The following is a 25,092-nucleotide window of genomic DNA, read 5'->3' on the forward strand; positions in this document are numbered from 1 at the left end:
TAGACACCCCCCCCCGAACTGTTCCCCCCCACACCATCCAACACTAGACAGACTGTTCCCCGCCACACCACCCAACACTAGACAGACTGTTCCCCCCCACACCATCCACACTAGACAGACTGTTCCCCCCCACACCATCCAACACTAGACAGACTGTTCCCCCCCACACCATCCACACAATCCAACACTAGACAGACTGTTCCCCCCATACCATCCAACACTAGACAGACTGTTCCCCCACACCAGCCAACACTAGAACAGACTGTTCCCCCCCACACCATCCAACACTAGACAGACTGTTTCCCCCCACACCATCCAACACTAGACAGACTGTTCCCCCCACACCATCCAACACTAGACACAGACTGTTCCCCCCCACACCATCCAACACTAGACAGACTGTTCCCCCCACACCATCCAACACTAGACAGACTGTTCCCCCCCACACCCTATCCAACACTAGACAGACTGTTCCCCCCATACATCATCCACAACTAGACAGACTGTTTCACCCCCCCCACACCATCCAACACTAGACAGACTGTTACCCCCCCACACCATCCAACACCAGACAGACTGTTCTCCCCACATCATCCAACACTAGACATACTGTCCCCCCCCCACACCATCCAACACTAGACAGACTGTTCCCCCCCATACCATCCAACACCAGACAGACTGTTCCCCCCACACCATCCAACACTAGACAGACTGTTTCCCACCACACCATCCAACACTAGACAGACTGTTCCCCCACCACACCATCCAACACTAGACAGACTTTTCCCCGCCACACCCACCCAACACTAGACAGGGACTGTTCCCCCCACACCATCCAACACTAGACAAATTCCCCCCACACCATCCAACACTAGACAGACTTTCCCCCCACACCATCCACACTAGACAGACTGTTCCCCCCCACACCATCCAACACTAGACAGACTGTTCCCCCCCTACATCATCCAACACTAGACAGACTGTTTCACCCCACACCATCCAACACTAGACAGACTGTTCCCCCCCACACCATCCAACACCAGACAGACTGTTCTCCCCACACCATCCAACACTAGACATACTGTCCCCCCCCACACCATCCAACACTAGACAGACTGTCCCCCCCATACCATCCAACACCAGACAGACTGTTCCCCCCCACACCATCCAACACTAGACAGACTGTTTCCCCCCACACCATCCAACACTAGACAGACTGTTCCCCCCACACCATCCAACACTAGACAGACTGTTCCCCGCCACACCACCCAACACTAGACAGACTGTTCCCCCCACACCATCCAACACTAGACAAACTGTCCCCCCACACCATCCAACACTAGACAGACTGTTCCCCCCACACCATCCAACACTAGACAGACTGTGCCCCCCCACACCATCCAACACTAGACAGACTGTTCCCCCCCATACCATCCAACACTAGAGTGCCCTGTCCCTGACTAATGGCTTTAGGTTCAGCCCCTTTTCCTCTCCTCTCTCATTTTGTCTGTTTCTTTTCTTTTCCTCTCCCTTCCTGTCTCGTCCACGTCCATCTCTTCTCGCTCCTCTCTTCTTCCCTCTCACCCTCTCCTCCCTTTCCCTCTCACCATCTCCTCTCTTCCCATCGCACTCCTCCCTTTCCTTTTCACCCTCTCTTCTACCCTTTCGTTTCCTCCTTCTCTCTAGGTGAAGAGGGGAACTGCTCTGGTCTGTCAGGCAGCATCAGCCCTGACTGTGGATGTAAATATAAATAGAATAGGGGTGGGTGGTAGGCGGCATGGTGGGCTGTTCCCTTCTGAAGCAAACTGTTTTTGGTGTCTGTTTCTCTCTCTCTCTCTCTCTCTCTCTCTCTGTGTGTGTGTGTGTGTGTGCGCTCGTGCATGTCTGCGTGCATGCTTGCGCGTGTGTGAGTGCGTGTGTGTGTGTGTCTTATAGAGAGAGGAAGAGAGAGATTCCAACACTGGTGAGTTCCTTCACTTTCTGGATTAATCTGAGAAGTAGGACAGTGAACGAATTTAGGGTTTAATCCCACTGTTGTCCAAGGGCGGACACTCCTAATCTCTCATTATGGACCATTACCCCAGTCAGATTACAGGTTTACACAAGGGTTGTGTGTTGTGTGTGTGTATGTGTGTGTCTTAGAGAGAGAGAGAGGAAAATAGACATTCCAAACACTGCGGAGGATGATGAGTGCCTCTAGACACACATTGACAGCACGCTTCTATAGAACACCATGTTTATTGAAAGCACACACACACATCAAACAGTTTGTTACGCTGCTGACACATTGCAGCAGAGAAAAGAGCCTCGTACATTTTGCCATAATGAGTCAAAGATGAATTGAACCAGTCAGCTATGGTTATGCAAATTCTAGAGAGGGGCGGGTGGTCATTAAACAGAGCTGGTTTCCTTCCAGAACACTGAGTGCTGCAGTGTGTCCTAAATGGTGCCCTTTTCCCTATATAGTGCACTACTTTTGACCAAGGCCTATGGGGCTCTGGTCAAAAGCAGTGCACTGTATAAGGAAAAGGGTGCCATTTGACACACCCCTGGTGCACTGCTGACATTAGGCCTAATCAACTCAATGGACTCTCCCTAGAGAAATCAGGGAGTCCTGTCAGAGTGGAAAATCTGTAAAAGGGAAACAAGCTTTCACCTACTTGTCTCCACGTGTCAATCATTGTCTTATAGGGAGATTAGAAATAGCAGGTGATGCTAATGCTATGCTAATGCTAACTCAAGAGCTGAACCTCATCTGAGTCCCAAATGGAGCACTGTTCCCAACCTAGTGCACAACATTTGACCAGGGCTCATAGGGCTCATAGGGCTCTGGGAAAAAAGAATGCACTTTGTAGGAAATAGGGTGCGATGAGGGACGCAGCTACCATCATCACCATGAGTCACATGTCAATGAGACAGTTACTAACATCACCATGAGTCACATGTCAACAGTTACCATCATCACCATGAGTCACATGTCAACAGTTACCATCATCACCATGAGTCACATGTCAACGAGACAGTTACCATCATCACCATGAGTCACATGTCAACAAGACAGTTACCATCATCACCATGAGTCCCATGTTAATGAGACAGTTACCATCATCACCATGAGTCACATGTCAACGAGACAGTTACCATCATCACCATGAGTCACATGTCAACAGTTACCATCATCACCATGAGTCACATGTCAACGAGACAGTTACCATCATCACCATGAGTCACATGTCAACGAGACAGTTACCATCATCACCATGAGTCACATGTCAACGAGACTGTTACCATCATCACCATGAGTCACATGTCAACGAGACAGTTACCATCATCACCATGAGTCACGTCAACGAGACAGTTACCATCATCACCATGAGTCACATGTCAATGAGACAGTTACCATCATCACCATGAGTCACATGTCAACGAGACAGTTACCATCATCACCATGAGTCACATGTCAACAGTTACCATCATCACCATGAGTCACATGTCAATGAGACAGTTACCATCATCACCATGAGTCACATGTCAATGAGACAGTTACTAACATCACCATGAGTCACATGTCAACAGTTACCATCATCACCATGAGTCACATGTCAACAGTTACCATCATCACCATGAGTCACATGTCAACAAGACAGTTACCATCATCACCATGAGTCACATGTCAACAAGACAGTTACCATCATCACCATGAGTCACATGTTAATGAGACAGTTACCATCATCACCATGAGTCACATGTCAACGAGACAGTTACCATCATCACCATGAGTCACATGTCAACAGTTACCATCATCACCATGAGTCACATGTCAACGAGACAGTTACCATCATCACCATGAGTCACATGTCAACGAGACAGTTACCATCATCACCATGAGTCACATGTCAACGAGACTGTTACCATCATCACCATGAGTCACATGTCAACGAGACAGTTACCATCATCACCATGAGTCACATGTCAACGAGACAGTTACCATCATCACCATGAGTCACATGTCAATGAGACAGTTACCATCATCACCATGAGTCACATGTCAACGAGACAGTTACCATCATCACCATGAGTCACATGTCAACAGTTACCATCATCACCATGAGTCACATGTCAATGAGACAGTTACCATCATCACCATGAGTCACATGTCAACGAGACTGTTACCATCATCACCATGAGTCACATGTCAACGAGAAAGTTACCATCATCACCATGAGTCACATGTCAACGAGACAGTTACCATCATCACCATGAGTCACATGTCAATGAGACAGTTACCATCATCACCATGAGTCACATGTCAACGAGACAGTTACCATCATCACCATGAGTCACATGTCAACAGTTACCATCCTCACCATGAGTCACATGTCAACGAGACAGTTACCATCATCACCATGAGTCACATGTCAACAGTTACCATCATCACCATGAGTCACATGTCAACGAGACTGTTACCATCATCACCATGAGTCACATGTCAACGAGACAGTTACCATCATCACCATGAGTCACATGTCAACGAGACAGTTACCAACATCACCATGAGTCACATGTCAACAGTTACCATCATCACCATGAGTCACATGTCAACAGTTACCATCATCACCATGAGTCACATGTCAACGAGACAGTTACCATCATCACCATGAGTCACATGTCAACAAGACAGTTACCATCATCACCATGAGTCACATGTTAATGAGACAGTTACCATCATCACCATGAGTCACATGTCAACGAGACAGTTACCATCATCACCATGAGTCACATGTCAACAGTTACCATCATCACCATGAGTCACATGTCAACGAGACAGTTACCATCATCACCATGAGTCACATGTCAACGAGACAGTTACCATCATCACCATGAGTCACATGTCAACGAGACAGTTACCATCATCACCATGAGTCACATGTCAATGAGACAGTTACCATCATCACCATGAGTCACATGTCAACGAGACAGTTACCATCATCACCATGAGTCACATGTCAATGAGACAGTTACCATCATCACCATGAGTCACATGTCAACGAGACAGTTACCATCATCACCATGAGTCACATGTAAACGAGACAGTTACCATCATCACCATGAGTCACATGTCAACAGTTACCATCATCACCATGAGTCACATGTCAATGAGACAGTTACCATCATCACCATGAGTCACATGTCAACGAGACAGTTACCATCATCACCATGAGTCACATGTCAACGAGACAGTTACCATCATCACCATGAGTCACATGTCAATGAGACAGTTACCATCATCACCATGAGTCACATGTCAACGAGACAGTTACCATCATCACCATGAGTCACATGTCAACAGTTACCATCATCACCATGAGTCACATGTCAACGAGACAGTTACCATCATCACCATGAGTCACATGTCAACGAGACAGTTACCATCATCACCATGAGTCACATGTCAACAGTTACCATCATCACCATGAGTCACATGTCAACGAGACTGTTACCATCATCACCATGAGTCACATGTCAACGAGACAGTTACCATCATCACCATGAGTCACATGTCAACGAGACTGTTACCAACATCACCATGAGTCACATGTCAACAGTTACCATCATCACCATGAGTCACATGTCAACAGTTACCATCATCACCATGAGTCACATGTCAACGAGACAGTTACCATCATCACCATGAGTCACATGTCAACAAGACAGTTACCATCATCACCATGAGTCACATGTTAATGAGACAGTTACCATCATCACCATGAGTCACATGTCAACGAGACAGTTACCATCATCACCATGAGTCACATGTCAACAGTTACCATCATCACCATGAGTCACATGTCAACGAGACAGTTACCATCATCACCATGAGTCACATGTCAACGAGACTGTTACCATCATCACCATGAGTCACATGTCAACGAGACAGTTACCATCATCACCATGAGTCACATGTCAACGAGACAGTTACCATCATCACCATGAGTCACATGTCAACGAGATTGTTACTATCATCACCATGAGTCACATGTCAACGAGACAGTTACCATCATCACCATGAGTCACATGTCAACGAGACAGTTACCAACATCACCATGAGTCACATGTCAACGAGACAGTTACCAACATCACCATGAGTCACATGTCAACGAGACAGTTACCAACATCACCATGAGTCACATGTTAATGAGACAGTTACCAACATCACCATGAGTCACATGTCAACGAGACAGTTACCAACATCACCATGAGTCACATGTCAACGAGACAGTTACCATCATCACCATGAGTCACATGTTAATGAGACAGTTACCAACATCACCATGAGTCACATGTCAACAGTTACCATCATCACCATGAGTCACATGTCAACGAGACAGTTACCATCATCACCATGAGTCACATGTTAATGAGACAGTTACCAACATCACCATGAGTCATATGTCAACAGTTACCATCATCACCATGAGTCACATGTCAACAGTTACCATCATCACCATGAGTCACATGTCAACGAGACAGTTACCATCATAACCATGAGTCACATGTCAACAAGACAGTTACCATCATCACCATGAGTCACATGTTAATGAGACAGTTACCATCATCACCATGAGTCACATGTCAACAAGACAGTTACCATCATCACCATGAGTCACATGTCAACAGTTACCATCATCACCATGAGTCACATGTTAATGAGACAGTTACCAACATCACCATGATTAACATGTCAACAGTTACCATCATCACCATGAGTCACATGTCAACGAGACAGTTACCATCATCACCATGAGTCACATGTTAATGAGACAGTTACCAACATCACCATGAGTCACATGTCAACGAGACAGTTACCATCATCACCATGAGTCACATGTCAACGAGACAGTTACCATCATCACCATGAGTCACATGTCAACGAGACTGTTACCATCATCACCATGAGTCACATGTCAACGAGACAGTTACCATCATCACCATGAGTCACGTCAACGAGACAGTTACCATCATCACCATGAGTCACATGTCAATGAGACAGTTACCATCATCACCATGAGTCACATGTCAACGAGACAGTTACCATCATCACCATGAGTCACATGTCAACAGTTACCATCATCACCATGAGTCACATGTCAATGAGACAGTTACCATCATCACCATGAGTCACACGTCAATGAGACAGTTACTAACATCACCATGAGTCACATGTCAACAGTTACCATCATCACCATGAGTCACATGTCAACAGTTACCATCATCACCATGAGTCACATGTCAACGAGACAGTTACCATCATCACCATGAGTCACATGTCAACAAGACAGTTACCATCATCACCATGAGTCACATGTTAATGAGACAGTTACCATCATCACCATGAGTCACATGTCAACGAGACAGTTACCATCATCACCATGAGTCACATGTCAACAGTTACCATCATCCACCATGAGTCACATGTCAACGAGACAGTTACCATCATCACCATGAGTCACATGTCAACGAGACAGTTACCATCATCACCATGAGTCACATGTCAACGAGACTGTTACCATCATCACCATGAGTCACATGTCAACGAGACAGTTACCATCATCACCATGAGTCACATGTCAACGAGACAGTTACCATCATCACCATGAGTCACATGTCAATGAGACAGTTACCATCATCACCATGAGTCACATGTCAACGAGACAGTTACCCATCATCACCATGAGTCACATGTCAACAGTTACCATCATCACCATGAGTCACATGTCAATGAGACAGTTACCATCATCACCATGAGTCACATGTCAACGAGACTGTTACCATCATCACCATGAGTCACATGTCAACGAGACAGTTACCATCATCACCATGAGTCACATGTCAACGAGACAGTTACCATCATCACCATGAGTCACACCATCATCACCATGAGTCACATGTCAATGAGACAGTTACCATCATCACCATGAGTCACATGTCAACGAGACAGTTACCATCATCACCATGAGTCACATGTCAACAGTTACCATCCTCACCATGAGTCACATGTCAACGAGACAGTTACCATCATCACCATGAGTCACATGTCAACAGTTACCATCATCACCATGAGTCACATGTCAACGAGACGTTACCATCATCACCATGAGTCACATGTCAACGAGACAGTTACCATCATCACCATGAGTCACATGTCAACGAGACAGTTACCAACATCACCATGAGTCACATGTCAACAGTTACCATCATCACCATGAGTCACATGTCAACAGTTACCATCATCACCATGAGTCACATGTCAACGAGACAGTTACCATCATCACCATGAGTCACATGTCAACAAGACAGTTACCATCATCACCATGAGTCACATGTTAATGAGACAGTTACCATCATCACCATGAGTCACATGTCAACGAGACAGTTACCATCATCACCATGAGTCACATGTCAACAGTTACCATCATCACCATGAGTCCATGTCAACGAGACAGTTACCATCATCACCATGAGTCACATGTCAACGAGACAGTTTACCATCATCACCATGATCACATGTCAACGAGACATTACCATCATCACCATGAGTCACATGTCAATGAGACCGTTACCATCATCACCATGATCACTGTCAACGAAGACAGTTACCATCATCACCATGATCCATGTCATGAGACAGTTTACCATCATCACCATGATCCATGTCAACGAGACAGTTTACCATCATCACCATGAGTCACATGTCAACGAGACAGTTACCATCATCACACAATGAGTCACATGTCAACAGTTTGTACCATCATCACCATAGATCACATGTCAATGAGACAGTTACCATCATCACCATGAGTCACATGTCAACGAGACAGTTACCATCATCACCATGAGTCACATGTCAACGAACAGTTACCATCATCACCATGAGTCACATGTCAATGAGACAGTTACCATCATCACATGAGTCACATGTCAGCGAGACCAGTTACCATCATCACCATGAGTCCACTGTCAACAGTTACCATCATCACCATGAGTCACATGTCAACGAGACAGTTACCATCATTCACCATGAGTACCATCAGTACAACCGCAGACAGTTACCATCATCACCATGAGTCCACATGTCAACTAAGTTACCATCATCACCATGAGTCACATGTCAACGCGACTGTTACCAGCATCACCATGAGTCACATGTCAACGAGACAGTTACCATCATCACCATGAGTCACATGATCACGAGACTGTTTACCAACAGTCACCATGAGTACCATGTCAACAGTTACCATCATCACCATGAGTCACATGTCAAACAGTTACCATCATCACCATGAGTCACATGTCAACGAGACAGTTACCATCATCAACCATGAGTCACATGTCAACAAGACAGTTACCATCATCACCATGAGTCACTGTTAATGAGACAGTTACCATCATCACCATGAGTCACATGTCAACGAGGACAGTTACCATCATCACATGAGTCACATGTCAACAGTTACCATCATCACCATGAGTCACATGTCAACGAGAAGTTACCATCATCACCATGAGTCACATGTCAACGAGACTGTTACCATCATCACCATGAGTCACATGTCAACGAGACAGTTACCATCATCACCATGAGTCACATGTCAACGAGACAGTTACCATCATCACCATGAGTCACATGTCAACGAGATTGTTACTATCATCACCATGAGTCACATGTCAACGAGACAGTTACCATCATCACCATGAGTCACATGTCAACGAGACAGTTACCAACATCACCCTGAGTCACATGTCAACGAGACAGTTACCAACATCACCATGAGTCACATGTCAACGAGACAGTTACCAACATCACCATGAGTCACATGTTAATGAGACAGTTACCAACATCACCATGAGTCACAGTCAACGAGACAGTTACCAACATCACAATGAGTCACATGTCAACGAGACAGTTACCATCATCACCATGAGTCACATGTTAATGAGACAGTTACCAACATCACCATGAGTCACATGTCAACAGTTACCATCATCACCATGAGTCACATGTCAACGAGACAGTTACCATCATCACCATGAGTCACATGTTAATGAGACAGTTACCAACATCACCATGAGTCATATGTCAACAGTTACCATCATCACCATGAGTCACATGTCAACAGTTACCATCATCACCATGAGTCACATGTCAACGAGACAGTTACCATCATCACCATGAGTCACATGTCAACAAGACAGTTACCATCATCACCATGAGTCACATGTTAATGAGACAGTTACCATCATCACCATGAGTCACATGTCAACAAGACAGTTACCATCATCACCATGAGTCACATGTCAACAGTTACCATCATCACCATGAGTCACATGTTAATGAGACAGTTACCAACATCACCATGATTAACATGTCAACAGTTACCATCATCACCATGAGTCACATGTCAACGAGACAGTTACCATCATCACCATGAGTCACATGTTAATGAGACAGTTACCAACATCACCATGAGTCACATGTCAACGAGACAGTTACCATCATCACCATGAGTCACATGTCAACGAGACAGTTACCATCATCACCATGAGTCACATGTCAACGAGACAGTTACCATCATCACCATGAGTCACATGTCAACAAGACAGTTACCATCATCACCATGAGTCACATGTTAATGAGACAGTTACCATCATCACCATGAGTCACATGTCAACGAGACAGTTACCATCATCACCATGAGTCACATGTCAACAGTTACCATCATCACCATGAGTCACATGTCAACGAGACAGTTACCATCATCACCATGAGTCACATGTCAACGAGACAGTTACCATCATCACCATGAGTCACATGTCAACGAGACTGTTACCATCATCACCATGAGTCACATGTCAACGAGACAGTTACCATCATCACCATGAGTCACATGTCAACGAGACAGTTACCATCATCACCATGAGTCACATGTCAATGAGACAGTTACCATCATCACCATGAGTCACATGTCAACAGTTACCATCATCACCATGAGTCAAATGTCAATGAGACAGTTACCATCATCACCATGAGTCACATGTCAACGAGACAGTTACCATCATCACCATGAGTCACATGTCAACAGTTACCATCATCACCATGAGTCACATGTCAATGAGACAGTTACCATCATCACCATGAGTCACATGTCAACGAGACTGTTACCATCATCCCATGAGTCACATGTCAACGAGACAGTTACCATCATCACCATGAGTCACATGTCAACGAGACAGTTACCATCATCACCATGAGTCACATGTCAATGAGACAGTTACCATCATCACCATGAGTCACATGTCAACGAGACAGTTACCATCATCACCATGAGTCACATGTCAACAGTTACCATCATCACCATGAGTCACATGTCAACGAGACAGTTACCATCATAACCATGAGTCACATGTCAACAGTTACCATCATCACCATGAGTCACATGTCAACGAGACTGTTACCATCATCACCATGAGTCACATGTCAACGAGACAGTTACCATCATCACCATGAGTCACATGTCAAAGAGACAGTTACCATCATCACCATGAGTCACATGTCAACGAGACAGTTACCAACATCACCATGAGTACCATGTCAACAGTTACCATCATCACCATGAGTCACATGTCAACGAGACAGTCACCATCATCACCATGAGTCACATGTCAACGAGACAGTTACCATCATCACCATGAGTCACATGTCAACGAGACAGTTACCATCATCACCATGAGTCACATGTCAATGAGACTGTTACCATCATCAAAATGAGTCACATGTCAACGAGACAGTTACCAACATCACCATGAGTCACATGTCAACGAGACAGTTACCATCATCACCATGAGTCACATGTCAACGAGACAGTTACCATCATCACCATGAGTCACATGTCAACGAGACAGTTACCATCATCACCATGAGTCACATGTCAACGAGACAGTTACCAACATCACCATGAGTCACATGTCAACAGTTACCATCATCACCATGAGTCACATGTCAACAAGACAGTTACCATCATCACCATGAGTCACATGTCAACAGTTACCATCATCACCATGAGTCACATGTCAACGAGACAGTTACCATCATCACCATGAGTCACATGTCAACAGTTACCATCATCACCATGAGTCACATGTCAACAGCTACCATCATCACCATGAGTCACATGTCAACGAGACAGTTACCATCATCACCATGAGTCACATGTCAACAGTTACCATCATCACCATGAGTCACATGTCAACGAGACAGTTACCTTCATCACCATGAGTCACATGTCAACGAGACAGTTACCAACATCACCATGAGTCACATGTCAACAGTTACCATCATCACCATGAGTCACGTGTCAACGAGACAGTTACCATCATCACCATGAGTCACATGTCAACAGTTACCATCATCACCATGAGTCACATGTCAACGAGACAGTTACCATCATCACCATGAGTCACATGTCAACAGTTACCATCATCACCATGAGTCACATGTCAACAGCTACCATCATCACCATGAGTCACATGTCAACGAGACAGTTACCATCATCACCATGAGTCACATGTCAACGAGACAGTTACCATCATCACCATGAGTCACATGTCAACGAGACTGTTACTATCATCACCATGAGTCACATGTCAACGAGACAGTTACCATCATCACCATGAGTCACATGTCAACGAGACAGTTACCAACATCACCATGAGTCACATGTCAACGAGACAGTTACCAACATCACCATGAGTCACATGTCAACAAGACAGTTACCAACATCACCATGAGTCACATGTTAATTAGACAGTTACCAACATCACCATGAGTCACATGTCAACGAGACAGTTACCAACATCACCATGAGTCACATGTCAACGAGACAGTTACCATCATCACCATGAGTCACATGTTAATGAGACAGTTACCAACATCACCATGAGTCACATGTCAACAGTTACCATCATCACCATGAGTCACATGTCAACAGTTACCATCATCACCATGAGTCACATGTCAATGAGACAGTTACCATCATCACCATGAGTCACATGTCAACAAGACAGTTACCATCATCACCATGAGTCACATGTTAATGAGACAGTTACCATCATCACCATGAGTCACATGTCAACAAGACAGTTACCATCATCACCATGAGTCACATGTCAACAGTTACCATCATCACCATGAGTCACATGTCAACAGTTACCATCATCACCATGAGTCACATGTCAACAGTTACCAACATCACCATGAGTCACATGTCAACGAGACAGTTACCATCATCACCATGAGTCACATGTCAACGAGACAGTTACCATCATCACCATGAGTCACATGTCAACGAGACAGTTACCATCATCACCATGAGTCACATGTCAACAAGACAGTTACCATCATCACCATGAGTCACATGTTAATGAGACAGTTACCATCATCACCATGAGTCACATGTCAACGAGACAGTTACCATCATCACCATGAGTCACATGTCAACAGTTACCATCATCACCATGAGACACATGTCAACGAGACAGTTACCATCATCACCATGAGTCACATGTCAACGAGACAGTTACCATCATCACCATGAGTCACATGTCAACGAGACTGTTACCATCATCACCATGAGTCACATGTCAACGAGACAGTTACCATCATCACCATGAGTCACATGTCAACGAGACAGTTACCATCATCACCATGAGTCACATGTCAATGAGACAGTTACCATCATCACCATGAGTCACATGTCAACAGTTACCATCATCACCATGAGTCACATGTCAATGAGACAGTTACCATCATCACCATGAGTCACATGTCAACAGTTACCATCATCACCATGAGTCACATGTCAATGAGACAGTTACCATCATCACCATGAGTCACATGTCAACGAGACTGTTACCATCATCCCATGAGTCACATGTCAACGAGACAGTTACCATCATCACCATGAGTCACATGTCAACGAGACAGTTACCATCATCACCATGAGTCACATGTCAATGAGACAGTTACCATCATCACCATGAGTCACATGTCAACGAGACAGTTACCATCATCACCATGAGTCACATGTCAACAGTTACCATCATCACCATGAGTCACATGTCAACGAGACAGTTACCATCATAACCATGAGTCACATGTCAACAGTTACCATCATCACCATGAGTCACATGTCAACGAGACTGTTACCATCATCACCATGAGTCACATGTCAACGAGACAGTTACCATCATCACCATGAGTCACATGTCAACGAGACAGTTACCATCATCACCATGAGTCACATGTCAACGAGACAGTTACCAACATCACCATGAGTACCATGTCAACAGTTACCATCATCACCATGAGTCACATGTCAACGAGACAGTCACCATCATCACCATGAGTCACATGTCAACGAGACAGTTACCATCATCACCATGAGTCACATGTCAACGAGACAGTTACCATCATCACCATGAGTCACATGTCAATGAGACTGTTACCATCATCACCATGAGTCACATGTCAACGAGACAGTTACCAACATCACCATGAGTCACATGTCAACGAGACAGTTACCATCATCACCATGAGTCACATGTCAACGAGACAGTTACCATCATCACCATGAGTCACATGTCAACGAGACAGTTACCATCATCACCATGAGTCACATGTCAACGAGACAGTTACCAACATCACCATGAGTCACATGTCAACAGTTACCATCATCACCATGAGTCACATGTCAACAAGACAGTTACCATCATCACCATGAGTCACATGTCAACAGTTACCATCATCACCATGAGTCACATGTCAACGAGACAGTTACCATCATCACCATGAGTCACATGTCAACAGTTACCATCATCACCATGAGTCACATGTCAACAGCTACCATCATCACCATGAGTCACATGTCAACGAGACAGTTACCATCATCACCATGAGTCACATGTCAACAGTTACCATCATCACCATGAGTCACATGTCAACGAGACAGTTACCTTCATCACCATGAGTCACATGTCAACGAGACAGTTACCAACATCACCATGAGTCACATGTCAACAGTTACCATCATCACCATGAGTCACGTGTCAACGAGACAGTTACCATCATCACCATGAGTCACATGTCAACAGTTACCATCATCACCATGAGTCACATGTCAACGAGACAGTTACCATCATCACCATGAGTCACATGTCAACAGTTACCATCATCACCATGAGTCACATGTCAACAGCTACCATCATCACCATGAGTCACATGTCAACGAGACAGTTACCATCATCACCATGAGTCACATGTCAACGAGACAGTTACCATCATCAGCATGAGTCACATGTCAACGAGACTGTTACTATCATCACCATGAGTCACATGTCAACGAGACAGTTACCATCATCACCATGAGTCACATGTCAACGAGACAGTTACCAACATCACCATGAGTCACATGTCAACGAGACAGTTACCAACATCACCATGAGTCACATGTCAACAAGACAGTTACCAACATCACCATGAGTCACATGTTAATTAGACAGTTACCAACATCACCATGAGTCACATGTCAACGAGACAGTTACCAACATCACCATGAGTCACATGTCAACGAGACAGTTACCATCATCACCATGAGTCACATGTTAATGAGACAGTTACCAACATCACCATGAGTCACATGTCAACAGTTACCATCATCACCATGAGTCACATGTCAACAGTTACCATCATCACCATGAGTCACATGTCAATGAGACAGTTACCATCATCACCATGAGTCACATGTCAACAAGACAGTTACCATCATCACCATGAGTCACATGTTAATGAGACAGTTACCATCATCACCATGAGTCACATGTCAACAAGACAGTTACCATCATCACCATGAGTCACATGTCAACAGTTACCATCATCACCATGAGTCACATGTCAACAGTTACCATCATCACCATGAGTCACATGTCAACAGTTACCATCATCACCATGAGTAACATGTCAACAGTTACCATCATCACCATGAGTCACATGTCAACGAGACAGTTACCATCATCACCATGAGTCACATGTTAATGAGACAGTTACCAACATCACCATGAGTCACATGTCAACGAGACAGTTACCATCATCACCATGAGTCACATGTCAACGAGACAGTTACCATCATCACCATGAGTCACATGTCAACGAGACAGTTACCATCATCACCATGAGTCACATGTTAATGAGACAGTTACCATCATCACCATGAGTCACATGTCAACGAGACTGTTACCATCATCACCATGAGTCACATGTCAACAGTTACCATCATCACCATGAGTCACATGTCAACAGTTCCCATCACCACCATGAGTCACATGTCAACGAGACAGTTACCATCATCACCATGAGTCACATGTCAACGAGACAGTTACCATCATCACCATGAGTCACATGTCAACAGTTACCATCATCACCATGAGTCACATGTCAACGAGACAGTTACCATCATCACCATGAGTCACATGTCAACGAGACAGTTACCATCATCACCATGAGTCACATGTCAACGAGACAGTTACCATCATCACCATGAGTCACATGTCAACGAGACAGTTACCATCATCACCATGAGTCACATGTCAACGAGACAGACTGTATTATCTTTAATCTTCCATATTAAAAGAGCTGTATGACACTTAGGATGTGAATCACAGGGAATACACACAGCCAGACAGACACACAGCCAGACAGACACACATACATAGGCTTACACAGTGACTGACCTGGCTGTACACACACACATAAAGTACATGCACACACACTGTCATAGCACCCCGTGGCACAGTTGTGACAGTTGACAGCGTGCGTTCCAATCAGTAACCATGCTGAGTGAGGGCTCAGAATATAATAACTGACAAATGAATATCAGGCAAAGCTCTATTTAGCTCGCATAATCCAGACCCAGGGTATTTGGAAGAATCATTCCTATTTCTATTTCTGTTAAGCATGTCAAGTCTGGCCCAGTGATACTCCTGAGTACAGGGACAGTGATCCTGTCCTGTAAATCTAAAACACTGACTGTTCTACCATAGAGATAGGACAACTGGTTTATGTTTATGGTTCTAACCTTATAATTAGAATGAGTAGAATGATTTACCAGTCAAATTGCCAGGGTCAGTGCGATTCCAAGCTCGTTCTATTCATTCTCTTTCTACGGATCAACCACCCTTTTCACTGCTTGTCAGACTACATTAGATAAATCCAAACAAATGTCCCAAATTCAAAGCTGAATGGAAACCAATTATAGTGCCATAATACATATCAAAGTGGTTATGAATGTGCTCTATATATTGTAGCTATATCAGATGTCCTCAGTCCGAGACCACAGTTCTTGCTGCTCCGCCGATGGGATCATTTGGGTTCTGTCTCTTTTACTTTTGATATTGGCAGTGGGTGAGTCTCAATTATGTCTTTGTTTCCTCGGGTCCCTCTCCTTACCTCCTTTGCAAAACCCATTGAAAGAGAAGATTTAAGGCGAGGAACATAAGATCTTCTGCTTGAATTTTTATGTTTTTCACCTAGTTCTCCAACTATGGGGGAGGGGGAGGGGCATAATAATAATAATAAATACAATATACACTACCGTTCAACATTTTTGGGTCACTTAGAAATAGCCTTCATTTCTCAGAACAACAAGAGGCTGACGAGTTTCAGAAGAAAGGTCTTTGTTTCTGGCCATTTTGAGCCTGTAATCGAACCCACAAATGCTGATGCTCCAGATACTGAACTAGTCTAAAAAAGGCCAGTTGTATTGCTTCTTTAATCAGAACAACAGTTTTCAGCTGTGCTAACATAATTGAAAAATGGTTTTCTAATGATCAATTAGCCTTTTAAAATTATAAACTTGGATTAGCTAACACAACGTGCCATTGGAACACAGGAGTGATGGTTGCTGATAATGGGTCTCTGTACACCTATGTAGATATTCCATGAAAAGTCAGCCGTTTCCAGCTACAATAGTCATTTACAACATTAACAATGTCTACACTGTATTTCTTATCAATTTGATGTTATTTTAATGGACAAAACATGTGCTTTTCTTTCAAAAACAAGGACATTTCTAAGTGACCCCAAACTTTTGAACGGTAGTGTATATTTATAAAAAGGGGATTGGAAATTATTAATGTAATGTTATTTGATAGTCTCCAATTCTATCTGCTAATTTCATAGCTGGTCTATCCCCTTAAAAAAAAAAATATATATATATATATCTATATATATATCTATATATATATCTATAATATAATATAATGTGCTTTGAGAAGGAGACTAGGACAGAGGACAAGAGGAATCAAGATAGAACCAATTGAGATTGACCCAGTGTTATTACTTACTAGCATATATGGGCTTCCTCTAGCCTACCATACTGAACCACTGTATACAATCAGGCTGATGTGAGACCCAAGACATGGGTCTAATCTATAACAGATACCAATGGCATTATCTTAATCCATTTAGACTTCACAGTCAATCTAGATCAATCCACACTGACAGGGAGTGTAAAAACTCTCTTCCTTCGAAATCCTTGAGTCACCAAACGTTTGGCAGCATTTCAGACACACTCCTTGGTGGACAGGTTTAGTAGAAACTGAAACTGCAGCCACAGGCACTGATATGAGTCCATAGTGTTTCACAGAATCAATGAAGGTCCTTTTTCCATGGCCCAGTTGAGACAGTTGTTGAATTCTGTGGGTAGTGAGTTAGCCATACTGACTAAAAAGAATGCATGTTTCAATTCTTTATTCATCATTATAATAAGATACATAATTAATACATTAATGAAAACATGTACTATTTTTAGTGGGTATGAGTAGTATTACATTTGTGTACAGGTTGGATCTATAGGCCTACTGCAACTCTGTCACGGTTATCTGCAATTCTCATCTACTCCTCCCAGTTGGTTAGCCACAGTCAATGTGTAACAGCACTGTTTCTGCAGTATGGTGTGAGGAAATGGTCATATGGATTAGAACGCTATACATATGCTGTATCGATGTGGTGTGTTGAACGAAGACAGGAGACCAGGGTGAATAGTTGACTACTGTCCCCCATGGGTGACTGTCCATGGGAAGAGATAGGAGACCAGGGTGAATAGTTGACTACTGTCCTCTATGGGTGACTGTCCATGGGAAGAGATAGGAGACCAAGGTGAATAGTTGACTACTGTCCTCTATGGGTGACTGTCCATGGGAAGAGATAGGAGACCAAGGTGAATAGTTGACTACTGTCCTCTATGGGTGACTGTCCATGGGAAGAGATAGGAGACCAGGGTGAATAGTTGACTACTGTCCTCTATGGGTGACTGTCCATGGGAAGAGATAGGAGACCAAGGTGAATAGTTGACTACTGTCCTCTATGGGTGACTGTCCATGGGAAGAGATAGGAGACCAAGGTGAATAGTTGACTACTGTCCTCTATGGGTGACTGTCCATGGGAAGAGATAGGAGACCAGGGTGAATAGTTGACTACTGTCCTCTATGGGTGACTGTCCATGGGAAGAGATAGGAGACCAAGGTGAATAGTTGACTACTGTCCTCTATGGGGGACTGTCCATGGGAAGAGATAGGAGACCAAGGTGAATAGTTGACTACTGTCCTCTATGGGTGACTGTCCATGGGAAGAGATAGGAGACCAGGGTGAATAGTTGACTACTGTCCTCTATGGGTGACTGTCCATTAGGATAAAAAAAAACAATAGAGCTAAGCACAGGCAAAATCCTAGAGGAAAACCTGGTTCAGTCTGCTTTCCACCAGACACTGGAAGACAAATTCACCTTTCAGCAGGACAATAATCTAAAACACAAGGCCAAATATACACTGGAGTTTCTTACCAAGACAACATTGAACGTTTCTGAGTGGCCTAGTTACAGTTTTGACCTTAAATCGTCTTGAAAATCTATGGCTGTCTAGCAATGATCAACAACCAATTTAACAGAGCTTGAAGAATTTTTAAAAGAATAATGTGCACAAATATTGTACAATCCTGGTGTGCAAAGCTTTAATTGCTGCCAAATGTGATTCTAACATGTATTGACTCAGGGGTGTGAATACTATTTAAATGAGATACAGTATTTCTGTATTTCTTAATCAAAAAATGTGCCCAGAAAATGTAAAACATGTTTTTACTTTGTAATTATGGGTGAGTGTGTAGATGGGTGAGAGAGAAAACATTTATTTAAATAATTTTGAATTCAGGCTTTAACACAACAAAATAGGTATGAATACTTTCTGAAGGCACTGTATTTGTATGTTTTATGTGGATCCCAGGAAGAGTAGCTGCTGCATGTTTAGTAGCTAATGGGGATCCTGATAAACTAAACTAAACACCACTGTCCTGACCTGCGCTGGCCTGTGTAGGCCTCTTCATGTGGTGCCCTGTCAGGAGCGCAGGCAGGCAGAGAAATCTAACTAGTCTGGATTAAACGAATTATGTCTAATTGATGGGCATCCTATTCCTACATCAGACAAATAATCTGATGGGATTATCCTGGAGAACAATAAAGCTGTCCTGACATTAGGGCATGAGGCTACACGCACAAGTGGTCGATGAGTGTTTATCCACCGGTTGCATCAGACATACTGTGTTTTTGTTTTGGTTATTATTCCCATGACACCCATAGGTCTAAATGTAATTTCTACTTAGTTTTTGTAATTCAAACGTCTACGGGCCTAAAATGCCAAATGTAAACATGATCAAACTTCAATATAGGCTAATTCAAGTCAAATTTCAGGGCTCAGTCATGTAGGCTAAATAACTGCTAAACACAGGCCTATATTTCAGGGCTCAGCCATGTAGGCTAAATAACTAATAAACATAGGCCAATATTTTGTTGATAAAAAAACTGATTTATTTCAATATCTTGGGCGATGTCAAAACATAGCCTACCGACTCGAATTTATGTCTACTCACCTGAACACCAACAAAACGACAATGATGGACCCATAATGTAGGCTATAGCCGATACCGTTATCCCCGTTGATTGACAGGTATGGAAAAAGACCCAAGTCACTCTCATTAAATTCAGTCGTCTTTCGATTTCGCTCTCAAAACTCTGTCAAAGCCGCAGTCTGACTGCAGAGCAGAGCGCAGCATTTTGTATGTCCGAATACTGCACAGGGATGCACTGCAGTGGACTGACTAGAATAGAAACCCTGTTAAAATAACTTTGCTCACGCTTTGCATAGAGACGCGTTCGACTTGCCTTGCATGGCGTAGAAAAAAACTTCCAATAGATTTAGTAGCACGGATAGCCTCTCGTAGCCTCACTTCAGAAGTTCAGATCGCCTGAACCAGCATGAACAGGAACAGTATGCGCCGAGACACCGCCATATAACCGAGGAGCCCTTGCTTCGCGTCTCCCTCATCTTCTCCCCCTTGAAGAAGCGCCAAGCAAACTCTGAATAATTGGATTATTAGAGTCCTGGTTAGAGAGAGAAACACTAATCCAGATTAAAACAGTCGTACAGCAGCACCTATGTTGTTCTCGGCTCAGTATGAAAACACTGTCACACTTGTCTATAGGATAGGATCTTCACTCACACGTGTTTTGGTCAGCCTCTCAAACCATCACTTCTAAAAACGCATCCAGGTCTTTCTAGCAGTGCAATGAAGAAGATTTATGTAAATGCATGGATTAAACTGAAGGTAAAACCAATGTAGAATAACATTTTAACCCCTCTGTGAATACTGTCCACCACATCAAAAATAAATCCAATATCAGCATGGGATATTTTCCATTCAGACTCATACAGGTTAAAAGTGTCCATCAGGGATACTGATGTATCCAATTGATAGACCTACTACGGTAGTTTTCCTTGGACAGGTGAAGTTGAAGGCTAAACCATAACCAATGTATTCTCCATTACAGGAGCAATCGGTAATTGGTACATAGATTTTTTAACTTGTATATGAATAATATATAGCCATTGTTTCTAGTAAAATATAATTTGACCACTATTTTTCAACAGTCTTGCTGCTGCTTAATTCATCCCTCTGTTTTTATCCATCTACATCCAGTGGGGGTTTTGTTCATCTGCCTCCCCATCCATCATGCCTCGTAGTGTGTGTGTGAGCACAGCTGGGGCCTGGCAGGATGTGTGTATATGTGTTTGGTTGTGCTAGCTTGTGTATGTATATATGTATGTATTGATGTATGTATTCTATGTGTGTGTGTGTGTGTGTGTGTGTGTGTGTGTGTGTGTGTGTGTGTGTGTGTGTGTGTGTGTGTGTGTGTGTGTGTGTGTGTGTGCAGCCATGTCGCCCATGATCCACTTTGAAATCCGCCATCCGTCCAGGTACCCAAAACTGGCCATTAAGGGCAACAGTGAGCGTTGTAGACATTGTGGACCAGGGTAGCAGATGGGCGTAAATTGCGAGCTCCAGCTCTGAAGGTCGTATGCTCAATCCCAGTGATAGACACTTGTTTTAAATGTCTTTGTTTTAACCCTTTCCCAAACCTTAACCATTCAGAATGAAGGCCTAAACTTAACCGTGGAGTTGTTTTTGTTTTAACCCTAAGCCGCAAACTTCGGCTCCGAGGGTTGTGTGTTCAAAGCCAAGTATAGGCACTCCTTAGATTTTTTTTTAAACCCTATTCCAAACCTTAACCCTTAACTTAAACATTCAAAATAAATGCCTAAACTTGTGACAGCAAGGGTGCAACCTGTGGTGTCCAAAACACCTCGAAATTTGACGTTTGGAGCAATTTCAAAATGTTTGACGTTTGGAGAAATGTGGACAGATGGTGGAATCTGAAGTCAAATTGGTCGAACTATGTGATCTTCTTTGAGATCGTGTGTGTGTGTGTGTGTGTGTGTGTGTGTGTGTGTGTGTGTGTGTGTGTGTGTGTGTGTGTGTGTGTGTGTGTGTGTGTGTGTGTGTGTGTGTGTATGTGTGTGTGTGTGTGTGTGTGTGTGAGCACAGCTGGGGCCAGGCTGGACATGAACTTTGGGACACAATGGATTACATGAGTTCCTGCTTATCTCATTTGGACACTGCAGGGGGCAAGGAGAACAGACCAAACACCGGCACAGACACAATACACTGATCTTCAGCATTTAACAGGACGATACATTATCATCAACATGGCATTAGGTTCATATAGAGTCTATATGCAGTATTATAGACTATGGTTCTCTTGCCAAGAGGTGTTTTCATGTCTATATGGTCCTGGACTTGTACAGTGAGGGAAAAAAGTATTTGATCCCCTGCTGATTTTGTACCTTTGCCCACTGACAAAGAAATGATCAGTCTATAATTTTAATGGTAGGTTTATTTGAACAGTGAGAGACAGAATAACAACAAAAAAATCCAGAAAAACGCTTGTCAAAAATGTTATAAATTTATTTGTATTTTAATGAGGGAAAAAAGTATTTGACCCCTCTGCAAAACATGACTTAGTACTTGGTGGCAAAACCCTTGTTGGCAATCACAGAGGTCAGACGTTTCTTGTAGTTGGCCACCAGGTTTGCACACGTCTCAGGAGGGATTTCGTCCCACTCCTCTTTGCAGATCTTCTCCAAGTCATTAAGGTTTCGAGGCTGACGTTTGGCAACTCGAACCTTCAGCTCCCTCCACAGATTTTCTATGGGATTAAGGTCTGGAGACTTGCTAGGCCACTCCAGGACCTTAATGTGCTTCTCCTTGAGCCACTCCTTTGTTGCCTTGGCCATGTGTTTTGGGTCATTGTCATGCTGGAATACCCATCCACGACCCATTTTCAATGCCCTGGCTGAGGGAAGGAGGTTCTCACCCAAGATTTGACGGTACATGGCCCCGTCCATCGTCCCTTTGATGTGGTGAAGTTGTCCTGTCCCCTTAGCAGAAAAACACCCCCAAAGCATAATGTTTCGGAGGGCCTGTTGTCCGGACCTCTGGGAGTCTCTATGGGGTGCCACAGGGTTTAATTCTCGGGCCGACTCTTTTCTCTGTATACATCAATGATGTCACTTTTGCTGCTGGTGATTCTCTGATCCACCTCTACGCAGACGACACCATTCTGTATACTTCTGGCCCTTCTTTGGACACTGTGTTAACTAACCTCCAGATGAGCTTCAATGCCATACAACTCTCCTTCCGTGGCCTTCAACTGCTCTTAAATGCAAGTAAAACTAAATGCATGCTCTTCAACCGATCGCTGCCCGCACCTGGCCGCCTGTCCAGCATCACTACTCTGGACAGTTCTGACTTAGAATATGTGGACAACTACAAATACCTAGGTGTCTGGTTAGATTGTAAACTCTCCTTCCAGACTCACATTAAGCATCTCCAATCCAAAATTAAATCTAGAATTGGCTTCCAATTTTGCAACAAAGCATCCTTCACTCATGCTGCCAAACATACCCTCGTAAAACTGACTATCCTACCGATCCTCGACTTCGGCGATGTAATTTACAAAATAGCCTCCAACACTCTACTCAGCAAATTGGATGCAGTCTATCACAGTGCCATCCGTTTTGTCACCAACGCCCCATATACTACCCACCACTGCGACCTGTATGCTCTCGTTGGCTGGCCCTCGCTTCATATTCGTCGCCAAACCCACTGGCTCCAGGTCATCTATAAGTCTTTGCTAGGTAAAGCCCCGACTTATCTCAGCTCACTGGTCATTATAGCTGCACCCACCCTTTAGCACGCGATCCAGCAGGTATATTTCACTGGTCACCCCCAAAGCCAATTCCTACTTTGGCCGCCTTTCCTTCCAGTTCTCTGCTGCTAATTACTGGAACGAATTGCAAAAATCACTGAAGCTGGAGACTCATATCTCTAACTTTAAGCACCAGCTGTCAGAGCGGCTCACAGACCACTGCACTTGTACATAGCCCATCTGTAAATAGCCCATCCAACTACCTCATCCCCATACTGTTATTTATTTTTTGGCTCCTTTGCACCCCAGCATCTCTACATGCACATTCATCTTCTGCACATCTATCACTCCAGTGTTTAATTTCTCAATTGTATTTATTTCGCCACTA

The 25,092-nt window shown here is 43.7% G+C and overlaps 1 protein-coding gene across 2 annotated transcripts in view; it reads right to left on the reverse strand.

Annotated features, from left to right (window-relative positions):
- LOC115205848 (testis-expressed protein 2) overlaps window positions 1-21,777 on the reverse strand; it is a 139,431-nt gene extending 117,654 nt beyond the window's left edge. For both annotated transcript variants that reach the window (XM_029772238.1, XM_029772229.1), the window contains exon 1: window positions 21,029-21,777. The gene's annotated coding sequence lies outside the window, so the exon portion shown is untranslated. The remainder of the gene's footprint in view (window positions 1-21,028) is intronic.
- Between the last annotated feature and the right edge of the window lie 3,315 nt (window positions 21,778-25,092).

This window comes from Salmo trutta, chromosome 1 (assembly GCF_901001165.1).
Source record: "Salmo trutta chromosome 1, fSalTru1.1, whole genome shotgun sequence".
In the NCBI taxonomy this organism is placed as follows: Eukaryota; Metazoa; Chordata; class Actinopteri; order Salmoniformes; family Salmonidae; genus Salmo; species Salmo trutta.